The sequence below is a fragment of the Pagrus pagrus genome (assembly GCF_965226575.1).
Source record: "Pagrus pagrus genome assembly, chromosome: 22".
NCBI lineage: Eukaryota > Metazoa > Chordata > Actinopteri > Spariformes > Sparidae > Pagrus > Pagrus pagrus.
Window position 1 is genome coordinate 8,204,020 of NC_140204.1, and position 23,092 is coordinate 8,227,111.

The 23,092-nt window shown below is 43.6% G+C and overlaps 1 protein-coding gene across 2 annotated transcripts in view; it reads right to left on the minus strand.

The window, feature by feature from the left end:
- f13a1b (coagulation factor XIII, A1 polypeptide b) overlaps positions 1-23,092 on the minus strand; it is a 52,352-nt gene that overhangs the window by 27,383 nt on the left and 1,877 nt on the right. The window contains exons 2-3 of one of the 2 annotated variants that reach the window (XM_084345059.1): positions 22,752-22,898; positions 22,523-22,579 (exon numbers count right to left, since the gene is read on the minus strand). The gene's annotated coding sequence lies outside the window, so the exon portion shown is untranslated. The remainder of the gene's footprint in view (positions 1-22,522; positions 22,580-22,751; positions 22,899-23,092) is intronic. The other variant, XM_084345060.1, reaches the window with a different exon arrangement.

Below are 23,092 nucleotides of genomic sequence, written 5' to 3' on the forward strand. Positions count from 1 at the left end.
TAAAAAAAAAAAAATCATATAAAATTATGAATGAGCTGCGATATCTTGGCATGATGATTTTCCAGCCGATCCTCAGCTGACCTGCGCCACGAGAGCCTTTCACGCTCTCTCCACAAGATGGGGACCTTGTGTCAGTGTAGAGATTACTCTCTGAGCACCAAAGTAATCAGTGTTGAAAGTCACTGATGACAAGGAGTTGATGGTGAAAGTATAGTGAAGCTAGTCAAATATCTTTTTCTTTTTTCTTTTTTAAACCGTGTTTTACAATTTTCTGTGTAAATGGCTACTTTTAAAAGGAAGAGTACACAAAAGGCTGACTAGCGGGCCTGTGCTCCATCTTGACTGGAGGCATTTTTAGGAGAACCAAACCGTCTCGCAATTATAACCCCAGGAGGCCTCCCTCACGCTGAGAGGACTCCTGCTTTGACAAGTAAATTATGACTCTTGATGAGAGGAGTGCGGCTTTCTCAGAATGCAATTTTTGACAGCCGGGGGAAAATACGGGTGGATACATACAACAACTTCCATCATCTGTGGAGCCAGATGCAACAGCCAAAAACACTCGTGTGCAATCATCAGGCTAAAAATTATGGAGTGTGAGTGCTGGGCCGTATCTAACATGGCAGCAATGTTTTTTAATCTGTCCATTCAATGTGAGCAGCCTTTAGAGGCGAGATGAGAGGGTGTTGTGTCAAGATGGATCCCTGCTTCTTTGATCATCTCTGCAGGGTGTGACTGTTTTCAAAGCGTCTGGGGAGAAATTAAGGACGGGAGGAAAAAAAAAAAGGAGGAGGAGGAGGAGAAAAAAAGTCGACAAATTGCAGTTGATGCAGACATAATTTTCACACATTTCGGCATAATGTTTTCAAGATATCAGGTATCCACCGAAAACTCAGCCATTATATGTCATGAGCGACGCCCTTTTTCATTTCTGAATCCTTAGATTTGTCATCACATGGCTCATTTATCGTATCACAACACTTGATTTATTGATTAAAAGCTCGGATTGATTACAGAATGCATGATGGTTTTCTGCGAAATTCAAAGACGTGCTTATTAGTGGGTTAGTTTGAATGGTTTTAGGCTGTTTGAAGTTTAAAACTCGTCAAGCCTGACGAGACAAAAACTTTTGAGTACGTGATTAAAAATGCATGTTGCTCGGCCAAACATAGCCTAGATGGATAGATAGATAGATAGATAGATAGATAGATGTCTTGCTGAGGGTTAGATGACAAGATCGATACCACTCTCATGTCTGTACGGTGCTTAAATATGAAGCTACAGCCATCAGGTTAGCTTACCCTATATGTTAGCTTTGGACCGAGCCAGGCTAGCTGTTTCCCTGTTAACAGACTTTTATGTTATGCTAAGCTAAGTGTCTGCTGGCTGTAGCTTGATATTTAGCGATGCACAGACATTCAGGAACTTAAAAGACTGTAAATAGCAATAGTTCAAGATTTTGGGATACGTTTATTTGTTTTTTTGCTGAACACTCTTGCTAAATATGATGCTATGCAGCCAGTTAGCTATAAGCTTAGCATTACTACTGTTAAACGGGCAAACAGCTAAATATGTGTGACGTAACAAAAGTCTAACTAACTAGCCTGTATCTCTTTACAAGAGTAAAAACAACACACTGCACTTTTAATGTTTTTTTTGGGGGGTGCTTGGCTAAGCTAACTAGCTACTGGCTGTAGCTTCATAGCCTATTTAGCCAACGGCGAACGCACAGACATTAGAAGGCCTCAACTAAAATCCACCAACACGTCTAAGGCACACGTTATATCTTATTTTTCTGCACAGACAAACCCAAAGAGTAAAAACAACATGCTGTTTTACGGCGGTTGCTAGGCTAAGCTAATCGGTATCAGTGTCATCATCTAGCCTAACTCTCTGCAAGAAAGTTTGATATTTACCAAAATGTCAAACTTCTGCTTTAAATTACGTTATTTATATTATAGTAGGCTATCTTTTCATCTGATCTAAGTAGCCCAAGGTGTCAAGGTGTCTTAATGTTTGAATGTTTCCCTCAGATTGGGTATTTTCTAGCTCAAGGAAGAGTTGGAACAAGAGGTTACAGGATATGTGGGTGTCATAATAACTTGTTTGCTTCATTCCTTAACCTCGGCGAAATAAACCAATCTAAAAGTTTATTAACACCGATGTCAGAGAGGCTGAGGGATGAGGGTTTAAAAAGTAGAAACATGTAAAATGTGAACTTTGATCTCCACAGCCATTACGTCCCGTCTTCTTTCCATTCAAGGCCATTCAGGAAACAAAAATCACCACTATATCTGCGAGTTCAAAGGTGAATCCTTGCTCCGTATCGGCATCGTCAGGCTGAATGGTGCAAACAGTGAATGATGAAACCACTCCTGGGCACTCATTTCTGTTTTAACTGGCATTAGTTCAGATTAAGGCAACATGGTAACCCTAATTTATCTTTATTTGGAGCCTTTTAAGGGCCTGAATGAGGCTTTTTGGGAAATATGCACCAGGCCACATTTACATGCTCTACAATAGACAGGAACAGCACCGTCAATCATGTCCGCAAATGTTGGAAACAAAATTACTGGTCTGTGTTAAAACAGAAGTTAATGGCTGGGCTGATTTCTATTAAGGTCTGTGCACTCTCATTTGAATAATGGTCTTTCAAACAATGTTTTTTCTTTTCGGTACTTGACCCGGGAGGGAAATAAATGTGATTCCGCTTTAACACCTCCATTAATATTCAAGTGGCTTTAATACTCCAGGTTTATTTCTGACTCACCATAATTAGCATGGCTGTCTGGCGCTAGTTTATGATAAATCATGTTGTGATTGTGTGTTTGGATGGTGGTGGAAACAACTATGGGTTTCATTATAGGGGGAAAAAAATAAAAAAATACATAGCTATTGTGAGGAAAGAATACATAGAAGAAGGTATTTTCGGGAAAAACAAAATGATTTGTTCGCTGAATGCATCGTTCCTTTCTTCACTGTGTTTAAGGACGACTCATTGTAGCACAGAATCTGATTTTCTTGCTACCGAATACAGAAAGAAACCATTTAATTTAGCCTCTGGTAATCTAAATTGAAATTATTTGTCCATCCTTTTATTGACATAAGACAACCTGCTCTCTCAATGTTGCCTCAAACTATTTGAATTCCTTTGTTGTTGCCTCTTTCTAATACAGCAACATTCATAGCAGGTTTAAAAGACGTTAAAGGAAAAAACCCCATCGTCAGTGAAAAAGTCGGAGATGAGGACTTGTTTAAAGACAGAAAATGAACATGAGGTGCAATATGTAAGTTCAAATACATACTTCAAACAAACAGGGGGCAGCATATCACCAGACTAACCACTAACTAATACAAACTGTTGCCACAGTCAGTTAGTGGTGAGGACTAGGTCCTCGAGTGGTATTACGAGAAAGGACAGGGCAGGGCTAGCCGGTTAGCATGCTAACTTCAGTAGATATCGCCGCAACACAATGTGTTAACACTCATTTCTTCACATTCTGCCTGTAATTTAAATTTTTTAATATTTTAGAAGAAAGCATCCCATTTCTTTTTCCCTCTCAGTACATTTTGTCCAAACCTCCCAATCTTTTTTTGGGTCATTGACTTTATTCATTCCTTTTCTAGCAGATGCTTCGTCTCAGGGAGTCGCTGGCAAAGGCCAAAGGGGTGTCCCCGTGTGGTGGACAGGTAAATATCTGCATGATCGTGGGTGTAAAGGTCAACGCTGGTCCGCCGAGGGCAAGGATTTATATCGAATCTGATGGACCATGAGGAGTTCCTGATCTGCCCCCTCCGCTGCTCCCCTTTTCTCGCTCGTCTACCTCCCATAGCGTACATTTAGATAACGTTAGCCTTTCAGATAGCCTAGTCAGACCAGTTACATAAACCACCCATGATCCCACACAGGCCCTTTGGAGTCTGTACCCAAAATAGTTGTAGTGCAGGGGAGGGAAGTACAAAATGTTCCTGCTGGGGAGAAGAGTTCGGTACACGTCTGCGAGAACAAAACCTCAGCTGATCTTCAGAGACTGTTGACGTTTGATTTCTTTAATCGTGGGGGTTCATTACAGACACACACATCCACTCTGAGGCAAAAATACAGAGTAAGTCTTCCCCCGAAAAGCACAACCGAGAGCACGAGGGAGGACCCGAAAAAGCACAAAATGTTCCTGCAGGGGTGAAGAGGAAACAGACACTACGTCTTGATGAAATGAGGAGATAAAAGTTTTCAACCAAAGCTAATAAAAAAAAGATTTGCCGCCTTTTTCAGTTTAGGTTTTGTGCTTCGTTGTGTGTTTCACTTTCTCGCCTCCGCTGCCCTCTCGTTTCCTGAAGAGGGAGCAGAGAGAGACAGAGGAAGAGGAGACGATGCTGCAGATGATGAATCCCCCTCTGGACTGCATCCTTTCCGGCTGAGTGCGTCCAGTGGGCCAGAGCCAGGTCCTGGAATCTAGCTAATGAGACACACCCCCCCGAGGGCCCCGTGCCGTCCCATTGGCTGAGGGGCTGGCGGCGGCCGAGACGATTGGCTGACGGAGACCTGTGCGAAGCAGCTGTCAGAGCGCGTTGCGAATCAAACTCACGGCATTCATATCCAGCATGGCACACAGTAAAGAAGCTAAATGAGCGGAGTGAAATGAGTACTCGAGCTTGCATTTGAAAGACGATAAAAACTGCAGGTTGAATCCAGAAGTCGGTTTACTTTTAACATTTTTCAACATTTAAATTGACAACAAGCAATTTCATACACCACATTTGACTCTTTATCTGCAGCAGGCTCACTGGATTGTATATTAAACGTCTTTTTGCTACAGAGAATCATTTTTCAGGCCTCTTTTTTTCAAGATCTTCGCTAAATGCACACATATGACGGCTCACTTCCACTCGCCGTAGTAAAATATACACATATAGATATTATTTATTCAGTGCGATATCTGACGAGGGCATTTGACAATGAAAGCGACATGCTGTGTATTTTGCAGCATGAATAAAATATCGTATTTTTTGTGTGCAAAAGGCTGAACCTCTCATCCGGAACGTCCTACAAATAACTTTAGTTGCACTCGGAGTGAGACGAGCTGGCCTGAACAACATCTGGACATTTGATGCAGGGGAACATCCTAATGAGCCTTGATGTTGAGGATGTATACATGATTATATTTGAAATGCCGAAACGCAATTTTTGCCCGAAGGAGAGCAAGAACAAGAGGCGCGAGACGAGTTCAAGATGTTGGAAAAGTACAACAGTCCTGCAAAAAGATGCAAAAAAAAAAAGCCGAACCTGCCGCCTTTTCACCCCGTCTTTGACATTTCGCTTCTCTGTCTCCGTGGCCTCCTCCGAGCTGTGAGGCGGGTTCAGCTGGAGGTCAGGATGCGAGAAGAGGGGATGGTGAACATTTCCGGTCACGAGCGAGCGCCCTCTGATCAGCTCATGGTGGCAGACGCCTGAAGGCTGAAGAACGGGAGGAAAAAAAAAAAAAGAGAGCAGCAGGAGGAAGACGAGTGTACAGATATAAGCAAGAGGGGAAAAGAGGGAAAGGGGAAGATGTGACTTCTGCCTGACAGAGAAAAATACCAACTGGAGCGTCAGGTTGTATTATTCTCTTAAGTTCTGGTCCTCCCTCTGCTGTAGGTGTTTCGGCTTTTGGACCTTTAAATTCTGTCTCGGACCACAATATAGAGGTTTTACTTGTGTTACAGAGTGATTGTCTAGGTTGGCAGTTAGCAGACGCCACAGAGCGTTTCCCTCCCTCTTCGTTGTGCCGCACCCAGTCAGATTAATCTCTCCAGCTGTTGATAAAACAGTTTTGCATCCCTCTGTAGTCGTTTTGCATCTCCTTTTCGTTGTTTGGCGTCTCTCTGTAGTTGTTATGTGCGTCTTTGTGGTCATTTTGCACCTCTTTGAAGTCGCTTTGAGTTTCTTTGTGGTTTTGTGTCACTCTGTAGTTGTTTTGCTTCTCTTTGTTGATGTTTTGCATGTCGTTGTACTCGTTTTACATCTCTCTGTCGTTGTTTTATATCTCTGTAGTTGTTTTGAATCTCTTTGTTGTTGTTTTGTATCTCTGTAGTCGTTTTGTGTCCCTCAGAGGTCATGTAACTGACTTTCATTTACTTCAAAGCCAGTTAGGCCATTCAGTAATCCATCCATGGTAGGAAGGGATAAAAGAGTGAAAGATTGATGCACGGGGCAGGATGTATGAACAGATCTGGGGTCAGCTGTGAGAGACAGAAACCTTCTGCGTATTTTAATCCAAACAGTCAGAGCAACATGTCTTTGACTGTCGAACTGCATCAAGCAAAACATTTGCATCTATGACCAGTCCTGTCAGCTCCTCTCTCCCTTCTCCTCCCACGTTCATGAGTCTCTCTTTTCACTCTTTCTCCTCTGTTTCGTAGTTTGTCAGTACGCATCACTTCATGCTCCTGTTTGCTTTGCCTCTCTAATCGTCCTGCATGGGCTTTGTCCTCATTTGTAGATCCATCGAGTCAGTGTGTGCCGTCATATCCGCCTAATTAATCAAAGCTACATCACGTAATAACAGATGTGATGTTGTCTGAATGCCCAGCGGCGGGGGTCAAAAGTTCACAGAGGACGAGCGCTACCTAGTGGCGAACACGGCGTCCCATCTGTATACAACTGTACGCTGCTTATTGTTTAATGCACATGGATGTATACACTGTACACATACATGTATGCATGAATGTACACCCTCGGGCGACGTGTATTTCGGTGTATTTGCATCATGCTGTGATGTTTTCTCCGTGTTTTTTTCCCTTCTCTGCTCATTTTGACTGTCTCGCCCTGTGTACTGACACACACACAAGTACACACAAGTACACACATAAAACACACAGGACGCCTAATCCAGCAGATCCTTGAATGACCCGTTCACCTTATCTGAGCTACATTATATAAGACTGAGAAAAAACATTCGTATGACAGACTAGCAGGGAATTACATGACTGTTCAAACCTATTAGGCACACACACACACACATGCACGCAAACTCACACACACACACATGCACACACACACACACACATTAGATCGCTCTGAAGGACAAGATCATTTTATTTTTTTTGCCTCATCTGTACTACTTACTTTCTTAATCTCTTGATAGAAAAATAACAATTTCAACGTCGGTTTAGTACAAAATGTCCGAATTTATGCTGCATAGACGTCAGGAAACATACATTAACACACACACACACACACACACACACACCGCTCCCTCAGGTATCCGTAGAATATTCTATTGGAAAACACTTCCACTCCGTTCTGTTCAGCGGCGCCACATTTGGGCGTAAAAGCTCATTCAGCGAGCCGTCTGGCACCTCGCAAACACCTTGAAAACGTTTTCTTTCACCTTTCCTCCGGGATTATGCAGAAGGAGCGGTTATTCCATTTCAGGTTTATCTCGATTACCCTCATGAAAGTTTGATGTGCCGGCAGAGAGCGGGAGTCGCAGCTCTGGATGGAGGTGAGGAGCAGATTAAAGATTAATCGCGTCTGTATAATGAAGTCAGTCTTGGGAGGAGTATTATTCTCCTGCTTAGGTCAAGTGTGTGTATGAGGTACGTGTTTGAAAGGCAATGTGTGCAACCTGCAGGCTGCATGATATAAATACACGCTATAGGGGTATCCAAAATAGCAAGAACACCATATGGCAGAAGACTTCAGAGCTGTGCTGAGGCCATTTTTAGCTTTAAAAAGAGGCCTTTCATTGAGTTTATGAGTTTTGAAGATGTAATTACACAACTAGTAGACAGAGCGGCAAGGAAGAAAGAAATGAGGGAAGTAAAGAAGGAAGGAAGGAAGGAAAGAAAGAAAGAAGGTAGAAGGAAGAAAAAAAAAGACAGAAGGAAAGAAGTAAGGACGGCATGAAGGAAGGAAAGTAGGAATGAAAAAAGAAAGAAGGAAGGAAGGAAGGAAATAAAGTCCTTATTGAGTCCTGAAAATCTTATTTTCTTAAAACAACTGAAAAACCTGCTACAGCCTATTTTCAATAAAAAAATCTACTTCTGTCATGAATATTATCAGACCAAGGCCATCACTCCTGATTCAAGCTTTATATATTCTTGTCTCAAGCTAACTGACGAACATTTCCAGAAAAAAACTTTAAATACAGAGGCTGTGTCCTCGCTGCAGCGTCCCAGGGTTCAAACCCGAACTCTGGTCCTTTACAGCACGTCACCCTCCCTCTCTCGTCCCATATCCTGTCATCTCTCAACTGTCCAATCTAATAAAGCATCGGAAAGGTCAACAACAACAAAAAAAACAAAATCAAAATGTTGAAATAATCTTATTGATCTGGCAGAAAGACTTTCTGGCTGGCCAACTACAGATGGAGTTATGATGTTTAGTTGTTGTTTTTTTGGACCAGTTTAACCACCAGCAGTGCCTCAAGTAGAACTGAAGCTGCTCTGTGGATAAAACAGTTCCTCGGTTCTGGTTCCAAGCGAGCCGAGCTGATACTGAACGGTGTTACTGAAAACCAGCCCGCCTCTTCGTCTGCACTCCGATCACTGGCTGTTTAAAATATGGACTAAACTTCTGGTTCTGAAAAGTGAAGCCACTTTCAGACTGCAAAATGGTGAAATGGTTTCAAAAAGACGTCTGATTGTATGTAAGCTTATGAGAAAATTAGCCTACTTCGCACTTTATTTATTACCTCACTGAATGGTTTACTGAAGACTTTATGGTCTCAATCTTTAGTTTGAAGCCTTCTTCAAAACAGCACAATGTTTATTTTGTAAATTCTGGTCTTATTTAGAGTAAAATAGACAAAAAAAAAAAGGTATGCTTCAGGATGTGCCTACCTTGAGCTCTCAGTCAGATCCAATCAGGATATCCTCCCCAGTTCCCCCCCTCTCGTCCACTCCTGGCTCCAAAAACCAGGATAGTGACCACCGTAATACCAAACTCGAGGCTTCAAATGAATGGTTGACATGACGGTGGGTTTACTCTCGGCCCTCTCAGACAAAGTGTTTCTCCTTGTTGTGACAAAAAGCCACGTACCGAGACGGATCAATAAACCGACAAGTTTTTTATTGCTTTTAAATGGCCACAAAGTAGAGACACAATTCCTACCATTAGATACATGTAGTGAAGAAACCGATAACAGTTGGTAGAATTATAAGGTTGAGATCTTTTGATGAGAAAGTACTTGTAATATCATTTTAACTACTGTATTTCTTTTCTCTCTTCCTCTTCATGGAGGAATAAAGCTAATGAATGATAATTACCATCATTATAATTATGCCGGCAATTCGTATGTCAACATTAATAGACCATTTTGGCTAAAGTAAACAAAATCTTAATTTGTTTTCTTAAAATCAAATGTTTATTCCTAATGTGCAGCCTGAGGTCAGTTTCAACAACACTTCTGAGAGAGTCTGGGTTCCCTCAAGTCCGACATGACAGAATACGATGTTGTTCTGCTGCAGACACAGCGACATATTTGCTAAACAATAAGAGACAGTCGTGCAAGAACCGCCGGTCAAATGTGTCTCTGTGTACGTACAGCGTCGGAGCCTGCAGCCTGCACGCTGTAGCCTGTGGATAGCATGCAGAAGTGGGCCCTTGTGGTTACTGTAGCGGTGCTGTGACTCATTCTGTGCCCCGAGCCAATAATGCATACATGCATCCCAGTCTGTCAAGTTAGGTCTACAGTTGGTTCAGCTGTTTGTGTGAGTCACAGAAGGTTAGGCCACTCATTAGTAAGCATCGGCTGCAAAATATTCTTTTTGCTACACTTAAATTTCTTTTAATCCTCGTCTGGACTAAGGTTTGTCTTGGTTGTAGAGCCTGTTGCTCATCAAACGCTCCCTGTATCATCACATTTATATACAGTTTATGCTGTATGGTTTCAACATACAGTATGTGTGCGTACTGCTGCAAAGCCCCAGAGCCTGTGAGCACAGTAAATTGCTCAAACCCCTGCGAGTAAGTAGGCCCATGTCATAAAAAATGCATACAGTGGCATATGGTGTGCCAAGCTGCGTTAGAGGCAATGTAGCTGCAGCCCATACACTCATAAATCCATATCCATTACTGCCATTTCTCTTTTTTCAAAGGCCGAGGTCAATAGTTCACATCCCATCACACAGGAGAAACCCCTCAACATCTGCTTCTGTTGCCATGGCAACTGGCTGCTGCTGCTGCTGTGGTTGCTTGACGATGGAGAGAGAAGGGAAAAGAGGGAGAGAGAGAGAGAGCGAGAGCGAGAGTTTTATTCTATTGCTGCAGGTGCATTTTAATGCGTTTTGACGCAAACTGGAGGGCGGTGACGACCGCTTTTCAGGAGCACTGCGGGTCTCGGACCTCAATCCTCTCACAGGCCCGGACCATTACAGGTGTTTTTCCAACACATCGGAGCACATCTTATTCACCTGTTCCTGAGGGGAAAGGGTCGTCCAGAGGTGGCCTCGGACCGATGTGCAGCGCTGTACGTCAAAGGGCCACAGCAGCACGAGGCAGATAGATTCAGAGCGGTCAAATTATGTGTTTAAAAAATGTGTCGCATTGTGAAAATACTCCAATTACAATGTTTGTTTACAATAACTTCCAGGTAAAGAAAGAACCCTGCATCACGCACTTGCTTACATGCAGTTTAACGGTCTTTTTTCATGATGTAATTTCAAAGATCTACACAGAGTACAAGTGAATACTCAAGAATCTTAGACAAATGTATTCTAGGATACTTCTTGGAGAGATTTAACGCCTCATATACGAAACTGATACTGATTTTCTGCAGTTCACAGCTACAAAAGTGGGCAGCCCTTTGAGTTTACGTCAACGAGTCACACATGGAATACCAGATGAGTCTTGTTTGATATCTAATAACTTTCAAATGTGTGTTTAGACGATGTGACCACAGCACAGGACCATTTACTTATTCATTGTCAAAAATCGCAGCAGCATTAATGAAACATAAGAAACTCATCGCATACCTGTGACACACTAAGAGATTCATGCAGCCAGCGTGTAGCTCACCTGTGCGTGCACAAGCAGAAGGTAGTAAACCAGCGGGCCTTTAGCATGATGCAGAAAGTGTGCTTGTTGCATCAATTTTAAATGTCACCTCCAAGTGCATTTTTTATCTCGACAACCTCGACCTCCATTCAAACCTGGCACACCAATTTGCCTCTCCAAGCAGGGAGAAGTACATTTAGGAAAAATTTATTTACTCGGTCGTGAATTTAATGCGACCTAATTATGTTTGTATTCCGCCTCAACACGTGTTAACCTCCGTTTAACCGCTTCACTGTGAGGCACACACTCACCTCCTGGCTGTTTTAAAGCGACACACACACACATACACACACACACACACACATACACACACACACACATAACACACACTAACGCAGCTGTAAGAGCTTGTGTTGTGCATGTACCACTGGAACGTGGATTTTATTAAGAAATAATCATTTGAGCTTACATTTAAAAAGTGCTACAGAGAGGATAAAATAACAACTCTGCTACAAGTCTGATGTGACAATTGTGGAAAAATGGCTTCACACATAAAATCATGCGTGATTATAATTTGTGTTTGGTTTTATTTATGTTTTATTCTACGCTCTGCTAAACATCTTCTCCTCTCGACTAGCATGAAAAGAAATATTACCATATCTCCGCTGGCAACAAATTGAGCCATTACACAAATTAATACTTAAATTAGCTTTTTTTTTTTTTTTTCTTCCCCTCACAAACTGTGTTCATATTTAAAATTAATTTCCCTGAATCTGTTTTCAAATTAACAAGAGGGTTAATGCAGGGCTATTAGAAAAATATTTTTCCCAGCACCACATTAATTTAATTTCGTGTTTAATCGAACGCGCCCCGAGATGAGAATAATAACAATAATAATGATGATGATGATAAAAAAGCCGCCAATTAGCGCGCTCATTTGCGGTTCTGATTGTGCGATGAATTATTCATGAAATCAGAGTTAACAAGAAGGAGAACGGAGGGATCAGCTTGCCCACTGAGGAGGGATTTGGTATAAAGACAGGACACACTGCTGCCTTTTCTTAGAGGACACACAGCCAGGCTGCTGCTGCTGCTGCTGCTGCACAAACCAGGTACCTTTTACTCTTACAAATACAGTCATTTATAGATATATCACAATTTATTTATTTGAAAAAATACATTTAAAAAACATCCTATTTTTTCCAGATGTTTAGTGCTATTGCTTTTTTCAAAAATGGCATTTAAAAAATACCTCATATTTATAAATACTGATTTTTTTTCCCCCTATCAAATAGTAGACACGATGAAATTACTCTAATTAATGTATTTCATTGCATGCTACAGTTTGTTAATATTTTATTAATTGCTAAAAAATTTAAACCTTTCTTAGAGGCTATTAAGTCAAGTGGAATTTCAAAGATGATTGCTTTAAATTTCTCCCCATACGCACGCAAGAAAGAGAAATTAAAGGGTTTTTTTAATTTCCCTTTTTTATTTCCACTCTTCATTCAGCAGCCTCGTCACTCAGGAAACCTTAGACATTATCAGGAAGTCCCTCAACCCGACGCCGACAGACTCTAGGACCCAGAGACCTCAGCATGGCCAAGTCCCCGCGCGCAGTGCATTCACAGTTCACAGGCATCTCGACCTAAATGCGATGTGACGGGAGAACCTTTACTGAAACAAACGGGAATATAGTATCAGGGAAGGCTGACCGAGCTGTGAACCGGGGCCCTAACACGGAGCAAATTAACATCAGCAAAAATAGCTCTGCGTTTTCAGATCGCTTATGTGCCAGGCAGCAAATGCATCAAGCCCTGTCAGGTCATTTTAGCCCGAAGACGTCTCACAAAACATGCTGATGTGATGTGGTGGGTGGGTGGGGGGGGGGGCTCCTTCGGCCGGGCCATCGTCCTCGAACTCTGACCACCGAGCTGGACCGGCTCCCGAGGCGCTGCTGTTTTGTGTCCTGCGGGGCGAACGTTCCAGGGTCTGAGCTTTCAGTCCCACTTTCATCCATCATGAGATCTCTTTCGTGATGTCTTCGGCTGAGCTGAGTAGTCTAATGATGCTATCTTTGCCCAGCGCAGAAGGGAGAGGCTGCCTTCCATGAATGCAGTTTGATTTCAAGGCCTCTCCCTGCAGCCCTGCTCCTGTGCCACCGTTTATACATCCAGGTAGGACTCCTCAAACCCGTGACAGTGATGCACAGCTGTCATAAAGCCTCTATATCCGACTCACACACAGAGCGGACTGGTTTAGGTCGTTGCCAGGAGTGGGTTGTGAGTAATCTGAAGCTGCATGACATTTACTGGGTTAAAATCACCTTTTAAAGGCCAGGTTGAGAGCACATAAGGTTACACAAAGAGTCATGATCAGGATCAAAACAGGTTACGATCAGCGCGTAGACCAATGGGGAGGCAGTGAGCATGAGCAGAGACGCAAACCCGTCCTGTGCTTTATCAGCCTTCTTAAAAAAACGGTCACAGTTTTCACGGTCGAATGTTTGCAAGTCACTTTTACAGCTCGGAGAAAACAGTGTGTCTGATATTGACATGTTGGTGTTGTTCCTTGAACATCGAAATTATTGTTGCTGCAGGACCATCATTTCAACTTCTGAGAAAGTGTCAAAATCCCTTCCTGGAGCAATCTGTCAAGGCTGAATGAGCTGAGTACAGCACTCTCACTCAGGGGACAAGGATTGATTTCCGGTTTGAAGACACTGTTATAGCGCTCGCTTATCATTTTTACATTTAGTTCACTTAATAGTTTCTTTTCAGTTTCTGTTCGGTTCGGTAGAGGGAACAAAAATACTGGTTACTTTCACGATAACATGGTTTGTGTTAAAGTAAGACACTCTCACAATGATAAACGTGTTTGTGAGGATAACTTCTCCCGTGTGGGTATTTTTTTCGGCCTTTGAGCTGTGAGATTACAAAAAACAAGATCTCAACCACCACAACCTCTACGCTACAAACAAGTCCTGCTTTTTACTGCATCTTATAGTTTATTACTACGAGTGGTGGAAAGAGTACTGAAAATCACAATCAACTGAAATATTACTCAATCACGGCCACTCTCCAAACCTGGGCCTGCTGCACAGTTTTGTGTTTCATGTCGGTATGTCCGGGTTTCCATTGGCCCGTCTGTGATCAGATCATCTTATTGACTACAAACATGCCGACAAAAGACTCAGATATTCATTCAAATTGTACTCAACTACGATTTTAAAAGTAACTAAGTAGACTACATGGTGTAAAGTGATGTCAGGTATAGTTTTAATTTCAGACATGCAGTAAAATCATTCATTTTTCTCATTAAAGGGACAGTTCACCCCAAAACCAGCGTGCAGAAAGTCCTGACATATCTGTAGTTCACCATGTTCTATCTTCCACGGGGGCATCCAGGGCGCTTTCGCAGTGTTTTTTTCACCCTGCGTGAACTGTCATGGAGGATTCGGCCCTCCAAACATGGACTCAGTTTCTAAAATCTGTATCTAGACCTGAAAGTTCAGCGCCACAAATACTGCAGCGGGGGTAAAGCTACATCTCAGCCGAAGGGACGAGCTAAACACTCTCGTTGTTCTCAAAACCACCAAGTACAAAAATCAAACCAAAAATAGGGAGAGGCAGACATGCAGAGGAGGGAAAAGGCAGATAAAGGTGAGCGATATCCAGTCCCCCCCGCTCCCTCCCTTCGCTGCTTCACAGCCCATTAGGTCAGAGCGGAGCAGGGAGCGCTGCTCTTAGGCTGGCGGTGTAATATTGGCGAGGACACGGCTGAGGGAAGGAGCGGGGAGGTTTTTAAAAGCCTGTGTTGTCGGCTGTGTGGGTGAGGTGAGGTGTCATTTCCTGTCACTGCCTGAGAGCACCGACGCAGTGATATAAAAGCGTGCAGCTTCTCGGCAGCTGTTGGAGGGCGGAGGCACCTGGAGGGGGGGCAGGTAGATCACGAGGAGGATGAGGAAGGCACGAACACCAGAGTGGACAAACAGATTATCCTCATGTGTGCAAATAGAGCTGTTATTGATTTGAAAATGTCTACGCATTACGACCATGTCAAAGAGTTTTCTTAGCCTCGGTTTGTCTGATTCATTTTCAGACGCCTGAAACTATCCGGTAAAAAAAGAAAATTAAGAAGAAAATGTCATTTTGTGTGAAATAAATGAATTTTTCTGCTTTCCTATGTTGTAAATAATCTAATGAAGGTTGAGAGACAAGTGTCTGCTCATCCTTCTACACAGAGTGTGACCTTACAGTCTGAAAACAGGTCTGAAGATGAGCTGCATTTAGTATTTGTGCAGTTTGTGACGCTCAAAGCTGCAAAACATCCATCTCAGAAATCTCAAGAGCTAATATTTCCAGACATTATATAATAAGTAAGATGAGTAAGAGGTAGAAAGTAGTTCTCAGTGAGTGTGTTCAAGCTTTTACCTCCTGCAAGTACTTTAAAGTTACACAAATACAAACATGTAATATATGTATGAAAGATTAGACTAGTTTAAAAACTAGGATGGCACCCAGTGGAGCGCATACCTCTGCCAAGGCCCAACAGTCCCCTTTTGTAAATATCCATTCATTAAAGATTAAAGAAAAAGACATAAAGAAATTCCTGGATCCGTCCATTTATCTGGATCCACAGTAGAAACTAACAACCAAACTATTTTGGTCTTTGGCTTCCTCTGCATCATCGTCCATGACTCTAAACATATTTTCATGTTTGTGTTCATATTTGCCTCTGTGGAGATGTGGCCTGCCGTACCTCTGAATGTCTCCAGGGGGGATTTTGACATCTCCTTTAAAACTCTTTGGGATGATGGAGGAGAGAGAGAACAATGGCACCCTTTCACACCCTCTCTTTGTCCTTTGCCTTCATGAAAACAGCCTCTCAGCATCCTTTCAAATCTCTTCTCTCCTCTGCACATCAGCTTTATCTGAGGTGAGAGGACACCTGAGCAGCAAAGGAGCCAGACTCCGAGGCCCGGGGTGCGATTGAACCCTGATTTCTCATGCCCGGACTTCTTTTCACACTTCGATCACAATTGTGAGGGCGACCCCGGGTCAAGCATCTGCCGATACCCTCACCCGATGAGGAGAGGCGACACTGAGCATGCTCACGACCCGGCTTTATGGGTCACGTCTTCTTTCCCTGAGGGCGGACGAACACATATTAAACCTACACGCTCGATGAAGACAGACAGATGTGAACGCATGAAAAGCATCCACACATTTTCAGATTCGATTAAATACGATCGTATAAGGGTGTGCATCAAATATAACACACACACACACACACACACACACGTGGTGATAAACAGTATGTGACAGAGTATCTGAGCCATATGGCCTCACACCGCATGCTGCAACTGATCCCAATGTATATACAGGAATTGTGTGACAACAGATGTGTTAAATAAAAAAACACATCTGGCATCGTCACGGACACAAGTACTCACACACACACGCACAAGAGCTGTAAGAGCATAACACACACAGCGCAGTGGGTGTCTGCATGCAGACCTGACTGGAAATGCAGAGAGAGCCCAAACATGCCAGAGGGGATCAAAATCCGCTGCTCTGCGCCCTGCCGATGTCGCGACCCCTGGTTAGAGGAGCCGGACGGGAAGGGTGGCAGACCTTAGTGTTGGCACTGCGGGGGATGCCGGGGGAGGTGAGGATCACACACACACACACACACACACACACACACACACACACAGCCGACAAACACACACACTCTCAGACTTATAGGATGTACGGAGGCGGACATAACAACTGAGACCCTGGGAAAGTATCAATGGAGTCTGGAGTATTTAAACAACGGGTCAGGGGTCGTAGACCAGCTTACCTGTTAGAAAATGTAGTCAGTAACGTAATCAATGTATGGCAATATGAAAGAAATGTAACTTGATGACTTTCTATTACTTTTGGATTACTTCAATACCAATACAGTTACCTTTTTGTATCCCAAATACGTAATTCAGTTACATATAGTCATTCCCCTCATCTCCAAGATGCACTTTGCGTCTTTAAGCTCATTGTTTTGGCTTTATTTCCCACAACTTGATTGTTTTTCACCTTTAACAGCAAAAAAACACTTTAAAACCCACTTAACACTACTCTGCCCAGCACCAAATGACAGACAACGATTTTTAGCGGAGAGCTGGTGCACGAAGGGAAGCATTTATCAGTCACTCAGGAGGTGGAGGAGACCAAAACAGAGCTAAAAGGTGAGTAAATATTAGATTTAATTCATCTGGTTGTCAAAATACGCTGCGAAAACGCCCTTCTGGATGCCACGATGGTAGATAAAACAGGATAAAGTGCATTGTAGGGTTTCAGTGGACAAAACGTGGTGAGGTGTCCTTTCTTCATTATGAATGTGTTACGATCCACTGCACCCTCACCACCACAAGCACAGCACCCTCATTTATCCCCGTATATTACATCATTCATCAGCTGCTCGACACAGGGCTCTTACTTGCCCCCTCCAGTCTCTCCAGTTGACATTTGAATGCAGAAATGTTACATAACATACCTTTAAGTACACTATTACTGTGACTGTGAAATCACACCGACAAACAGCCGCAGTGGAGATTGATTTCAGGGATATTTCCAGTGCTCTATTAAACTTTTGTGGTGTAAACACTTGACTACAACATTAGCAACCACAAATAAACCTTTCAACCGCAGCAAATTGAGTCAAATCGAGCACTAATGTCTCTATTTACAGCCCATTTAAATGTCCTCATGCTTTACTGTACATCCTTCACTCGTGGAGTTTTCTTTGTAAAGTTTGTTTCGACCTCGGTGTCCTTATTGTTGTGCAGCTCGAACTTTAAAAGCATTTTGACTCGAACACTGGGGATTTTTTTCCTCAAAGGGGAGTTCTTCTCCAACCCCTTTTTGAACTTATGAACCCTTTTTTCCATAATCAGCCTGATAATGTCAGAAATGCTCTCTGACAAGCCGGAAAAACAAAGCTTTATTTTTTTCTTTCTCCCTGGAAAGTAAACATTTCGATGACATTATGTTTTCACCTGACATTAACAAGTTAGAATAAAGTACTCTGAACATGTATTCCTTTATTTTACTTTTACACCACCGTCTCGTCGACAAATCAAGGAATTTACCCTCAATTAATGATCCCTATTATTAAAATATTATCTTGTTTTCTGACGTAAATAATGAAATGTAAAGTCTTTGGGGTAGGTCTGTTTCAGTGTCAGCCGAGCTGGATGAAACACTCAGCGCATCAATAATACAGCGGTCAACATGTCGTACACAGGGTATGAGGCTTCATCCTTTTAGTCTTGTCGGTCCGAATGAATTTCAATGTTTCTTCACGTCACACGGCTGCGTGCTGCTCCATTATTTAAGGTGGTAATTAGGTGATTGTGGCTGCTGTACGTCCCCGGAGAGTAAAGTCAGAACAATTAGTTTTTCAAGCAGGAAAGATCATCAGATCAGCTGTCTATCCCTCCGTCTGACTGAAAGACAAATCTCCCTCCACCCCACTCCGATGCTCATCGTGTTGATTTCGGCCTAATTCAAACCCGACGGCGCCGTGAAATGGGCAAGATACAAACACTTTTAATAGAATAGATGAAAACCTCAGGCAAAAAACACCATTTACACTGTGTGCGAGGCCTGTGTGTGTGTTTCACTTCCTGTCGCGTCATGTTTGTCGACACACATTATAAAGTGGCTGACTGTCCCCGAGCTGTTGTGGTATCGCTGTCCCGACGGCATTTGCATTTTTGTGTCGTGTTATCTCTACCAACACAACAGCTTCTGAACACAATCAGGATGCGTGTCACGGGAACAATGGGTTTTGTGCAGCGTTGGCCTGATGATGAACCGGGACGAGCCGATGCTCCGTGACCTGGATAGAAGGGGAGAGGCGGCCATGTTAGAAAGGGTCATGGTGTCCGCGGCAGGGGAGAAGCAATCACATGCAGCGCGTAGATGACATAAATGCGAGCGCACGCACATGCGGCGTTCGTGTCATGGTGGTTGCGTTTGAGATCGTCTCTAAGCTTTATGTTCATGCGCAGGTTAATAGTGCAAAGCAATCTCCCGGCAGAAGAGGACTGGCTGAAGAACACGTGAATTTGACCTTGTTAATGGTGTTGCTGAGCGGTTGATCTTCGCGGCTTTACACACAACCGGAGTGTGAGTTCACACGGCAGCCGAACTGGGAAACTCTGAGGTCACGGCCAAGTCCACGAAGTCCGCGAGGGAGAAGAAGAAGTCCCTTCTCCTGTGTCACCGATTCACTCAAGCTATTTACAAGAAGTTTCTTTGTACGATTCTTACATGGAAATGGGTCTACAGGTGAATGTTGCAGTGATACGGGCCTCCAGGTGATTAAAGGGTGGCGCTGCCCCGTATTTAAAAGGGCAACTCCACCATTTTTACACATTAAAGTGTGTTTACTTCTGCATATGTGGAAAAAAAGCAGCATAAAGCCTTTTGTGGCTCCAGAGGAAGCTGCGTGTAAACTGCCTTCAGTGATGTCACTCAGCAGCTAAGTTGCATTGTGGGTAATGTAGGCGCCAGGTTTGAAAAGCTGTCCTGTAACACTGTTGGGCTCATTATGGACAGTTTAGTTTAAGTCCCCATCTACTTAAGTTGTTTAGGAGAATACTGAAGCACTGTTTTACTGTGAAGCTCCAGAAATGTTTTGTGGACTATGAAACTGAATTTTTATTTGTGGGTGAACTGTTCCTTTAAGTTTTCTCAGCTGGTTCTTGCTGAACTGGGCATTTCTGATGTGTCCACACTCATGTCATCATATAGCTGAGGGGTCATACAGCCGGGTGTTTCTGCTGCTGCAGCTCCTTCACAGAGCAGTGGCGCTTGGAGATTCTTGAATTTTTCATTTCCTGTCTAATTCTCACAAGATTGTAGATTAATTTAATCCATACATTTGTTACTTCCAAGAACCAGTAGAGATACTTTTGTGAGGAAACGTTTCCACGAAATCGTTTTTCTCTTGTTTTCTTCTCCAAGTTTTTGTTCATGCTTTAACACTGAAAACTAGTGGGAGTCTTCAGTTTGCAGATGTGGCAGGTCATGAAATTTATTGGATTAATAATATCAATAACATTGTATGTCAAGTTAAAATAGTGACCTTATAGCTTATAGCTGCTCAGCATGTCACTATGGGACTAAACTGGCTTTCACAAATCTCCACATTTAATCCAAAGCATCTGCTGTATTTCAACCGCTGTTAAAGTTTAGTGGAGTGCAGCTTCATGTTCTCATGCGTACAGCCTTGCATGACGTGGCAGTGCTGAAGGAGAGCCTTTCTCTACCCACAAATAAATCAGACGGGACAGGTCTGCCTGTACGATCTCCACCCACGCTATACTGCATAATGTTTCTTTTCCCGTCTTTGACCTTTAAGGCCTCCCTCTCCTTTTTCTCACTATCTCAGTCCTTTTATCTCTCTCTCGCTCCCTCTGGTCTTTTCCGCTGAACTGTGAGGATTGAGAAGAACGTGTCTGTGGGATGTGGAAAAAAAAGCTTGGGATCATGAGAAGGTGTGATGGCGGGATGTCTGTCGGGACCTCGGGGGTGAAGGAGCACGGCCTGACAGGGGGAAGGGGAGATCAGAGGTAAGAAAGGATATGAAACCCCTGCAGCGGCGAGAGAAACATCCAGGGTAACCCGTTTCTTTCCTTCCTCGCCTGACGATTATTGAAGGAGTAACACCTTTAATAAAGAGAATCTGGATGTCCGGCAGCGGTGGTGGCTCAGCTGTCGGGTCGTCGACAGGTGCAGAAATATTTGCTTTCCGCCACATGCATGACTCAGAGAACAATCTGGTCACAGGGGGCATTCGTCAAGTTGCGTGCTTCACGTGCTCCATATGCACCTCTGGTTTGACACTTTGATAATTCACACCTGGCACAAAAACGTCTTTTTGATGGGGAACGTCAGCCTTATACATCCAGCTCACTGTCACTTGATCTGATCATACCTGTCAGTGGCAGAACCCTGCTTCTTCTTCTTCTTCTTCTTCTTCTTCACCCCCCCTCACACTCCCACCCATCGCCTCCATCCTCGCCCTGAACAGGCCCTGGTACAGCACAGCGCCTGTGTGCAGTGATACTGAGGGAGGTCGCCGTGCGGTCACTGCGCAAAGCCTGGTCGCATTGTGACTCGGAGCTGCAGAATGTGCCATGGTGCATTAGCGCGCTGCCGCCTGGCTGAGCATGAGGCACACAGAGAGAGAGAGAGAGAGAGAGAGAGAGAGGGGAGGAAAAAAGAAAGAGAGATAGAAGGAGGAGCTAAGTGATGGGGAAACAGAAGAGGGCGGAGGAGCTGATGAGGAAGGAGGAAAGTGAGGACATCAGCGGCCTTACGAAAGCAGAGTTCAGGAGCCCCAGGGGCAAAGGGTCCTTGTAAGGTGGCTCATCAAATATGAAGGCGTATCAAGGCCGTGTGTTCACTCTGGTATCTACGCCTCATCTTCTCCGTCTCTATATTTTCTTTCTGCTTTCAACAGCCTAAGCCGTCTTGAATCCTTTCCTCCTCTCCTCAATCGCTGTTTCTGCGTTCAGTCACTCTCTGTTGCACTGATAAGAATGAAAAATCTGTTATATGCCATGTTTTCTTCTTTCTTTAAAGGTGCACTCATACTGTTTTACTTTGTTTATCTGTGGCGGACCCTGCCACCTTTCTAGCTTCAAACAGTGTTCTTGGGACCTTATTTTCCTCTGAGAACAGCTTGTTTGTTCAGTTAAGGAAAAAAATGTTTGTTTCTGAGTTTGTATTATTGTAAATGTTAAATTTATTTATTTAAAACTACATAGTGCTCCTTTAAAGTCTGTGACAAAAACCTAAACTGAGGATGCCTCGAGGCCAACGCCCCTGCAATATCCCCTGCTTACTTCTGGCCAATGCACCCTTTTTTTTTTTACACTCCCATTACTTTCTCGTCACCCCCCTAACTATTTAAAACCCCAAATAAAGAGGAAATGACATTATAAATAACCAAATAATAAGAAAATGTGTTTTGTAGGACACACAAGGCTGAATGCATTTCCGTCCCATGTTCACTGAGACCTGAAAGCCAATTGGGCGGGTGCCAAGCAGAGGCTGCTATTGCGCCACCAATACAGACAGATGGGACGTGATTGGATAATGTAAGAGACCAATGGGAGAGCCCGCCGCGAGGCTGCTGGGACATGATCTCATTTTCATCCTCGCCCTAAGCAGGTTTAGACATCTCTGATCGGCCCGTTGCTAATCTGCTCTGCACTGACTGCATGTGCTGTAGCTAATGCATGCATGCACACACTCGCTGCACACACAGACACACACACAGACACACACACACACACATGCAGTGGGTATTTTGGGCCAGGTGATAGAGAGATTTTGAAGATAGAGTCAAAACACTCAGATGAGCAGTTGCTCTAATCTGCATTTCTTGCAAATTGAGCAGCTGACGTCACATGACAGAAAGCTTTTAAGGTTTTGCTGCTTTTATGGAGCTCGTACAGACTGAATCTGACAGTACATGGACACACACACACTTAACTGTCAGAAGAAAGAGGTCATGTCGGGGGTTGTTGTCCAGGGACTTGCGCTGAAAGTCAAACATGAAAGAGCTCTATGACGAAATGCTCCATACAACCTCCGTGGCATGTGACCGAGGTCGAAGGAAGCCGCAGAGGCCGCAGCGAAGCCGTGCTGCTCTCCTGCTATTTACTCCTATACACTATATGAACGTGCACATACACACACACACTGGTACTCACTCTTTCTGAGCACACACACATGCATGTGTCACCAAAGTAGCAGCGTGGCCTTGTTGTGAGAAAGGCGAAGGCTCTGGGGGGTTGGCGCTCGGAGAAGAAAGCCAGGGGTCTATGTCCCGTCCTTGACCCTCCACTGGACCATGATGGCTTTGAGAGACAGAGAATGACAGAGAATAAAGGGAAAGTCACATATACAGCCGCAGGAAAGCATTTTATTTATTTGTAGGGCTGCAACTAACGGTGAAGACGGTGAATACTTTCTCGATTAATGAGTTAGTCGTATGGGCTATAAAATGTCCGAAAAATTGTGAAAAATGTTTCCCAAAGCCCAAGACGGCGTC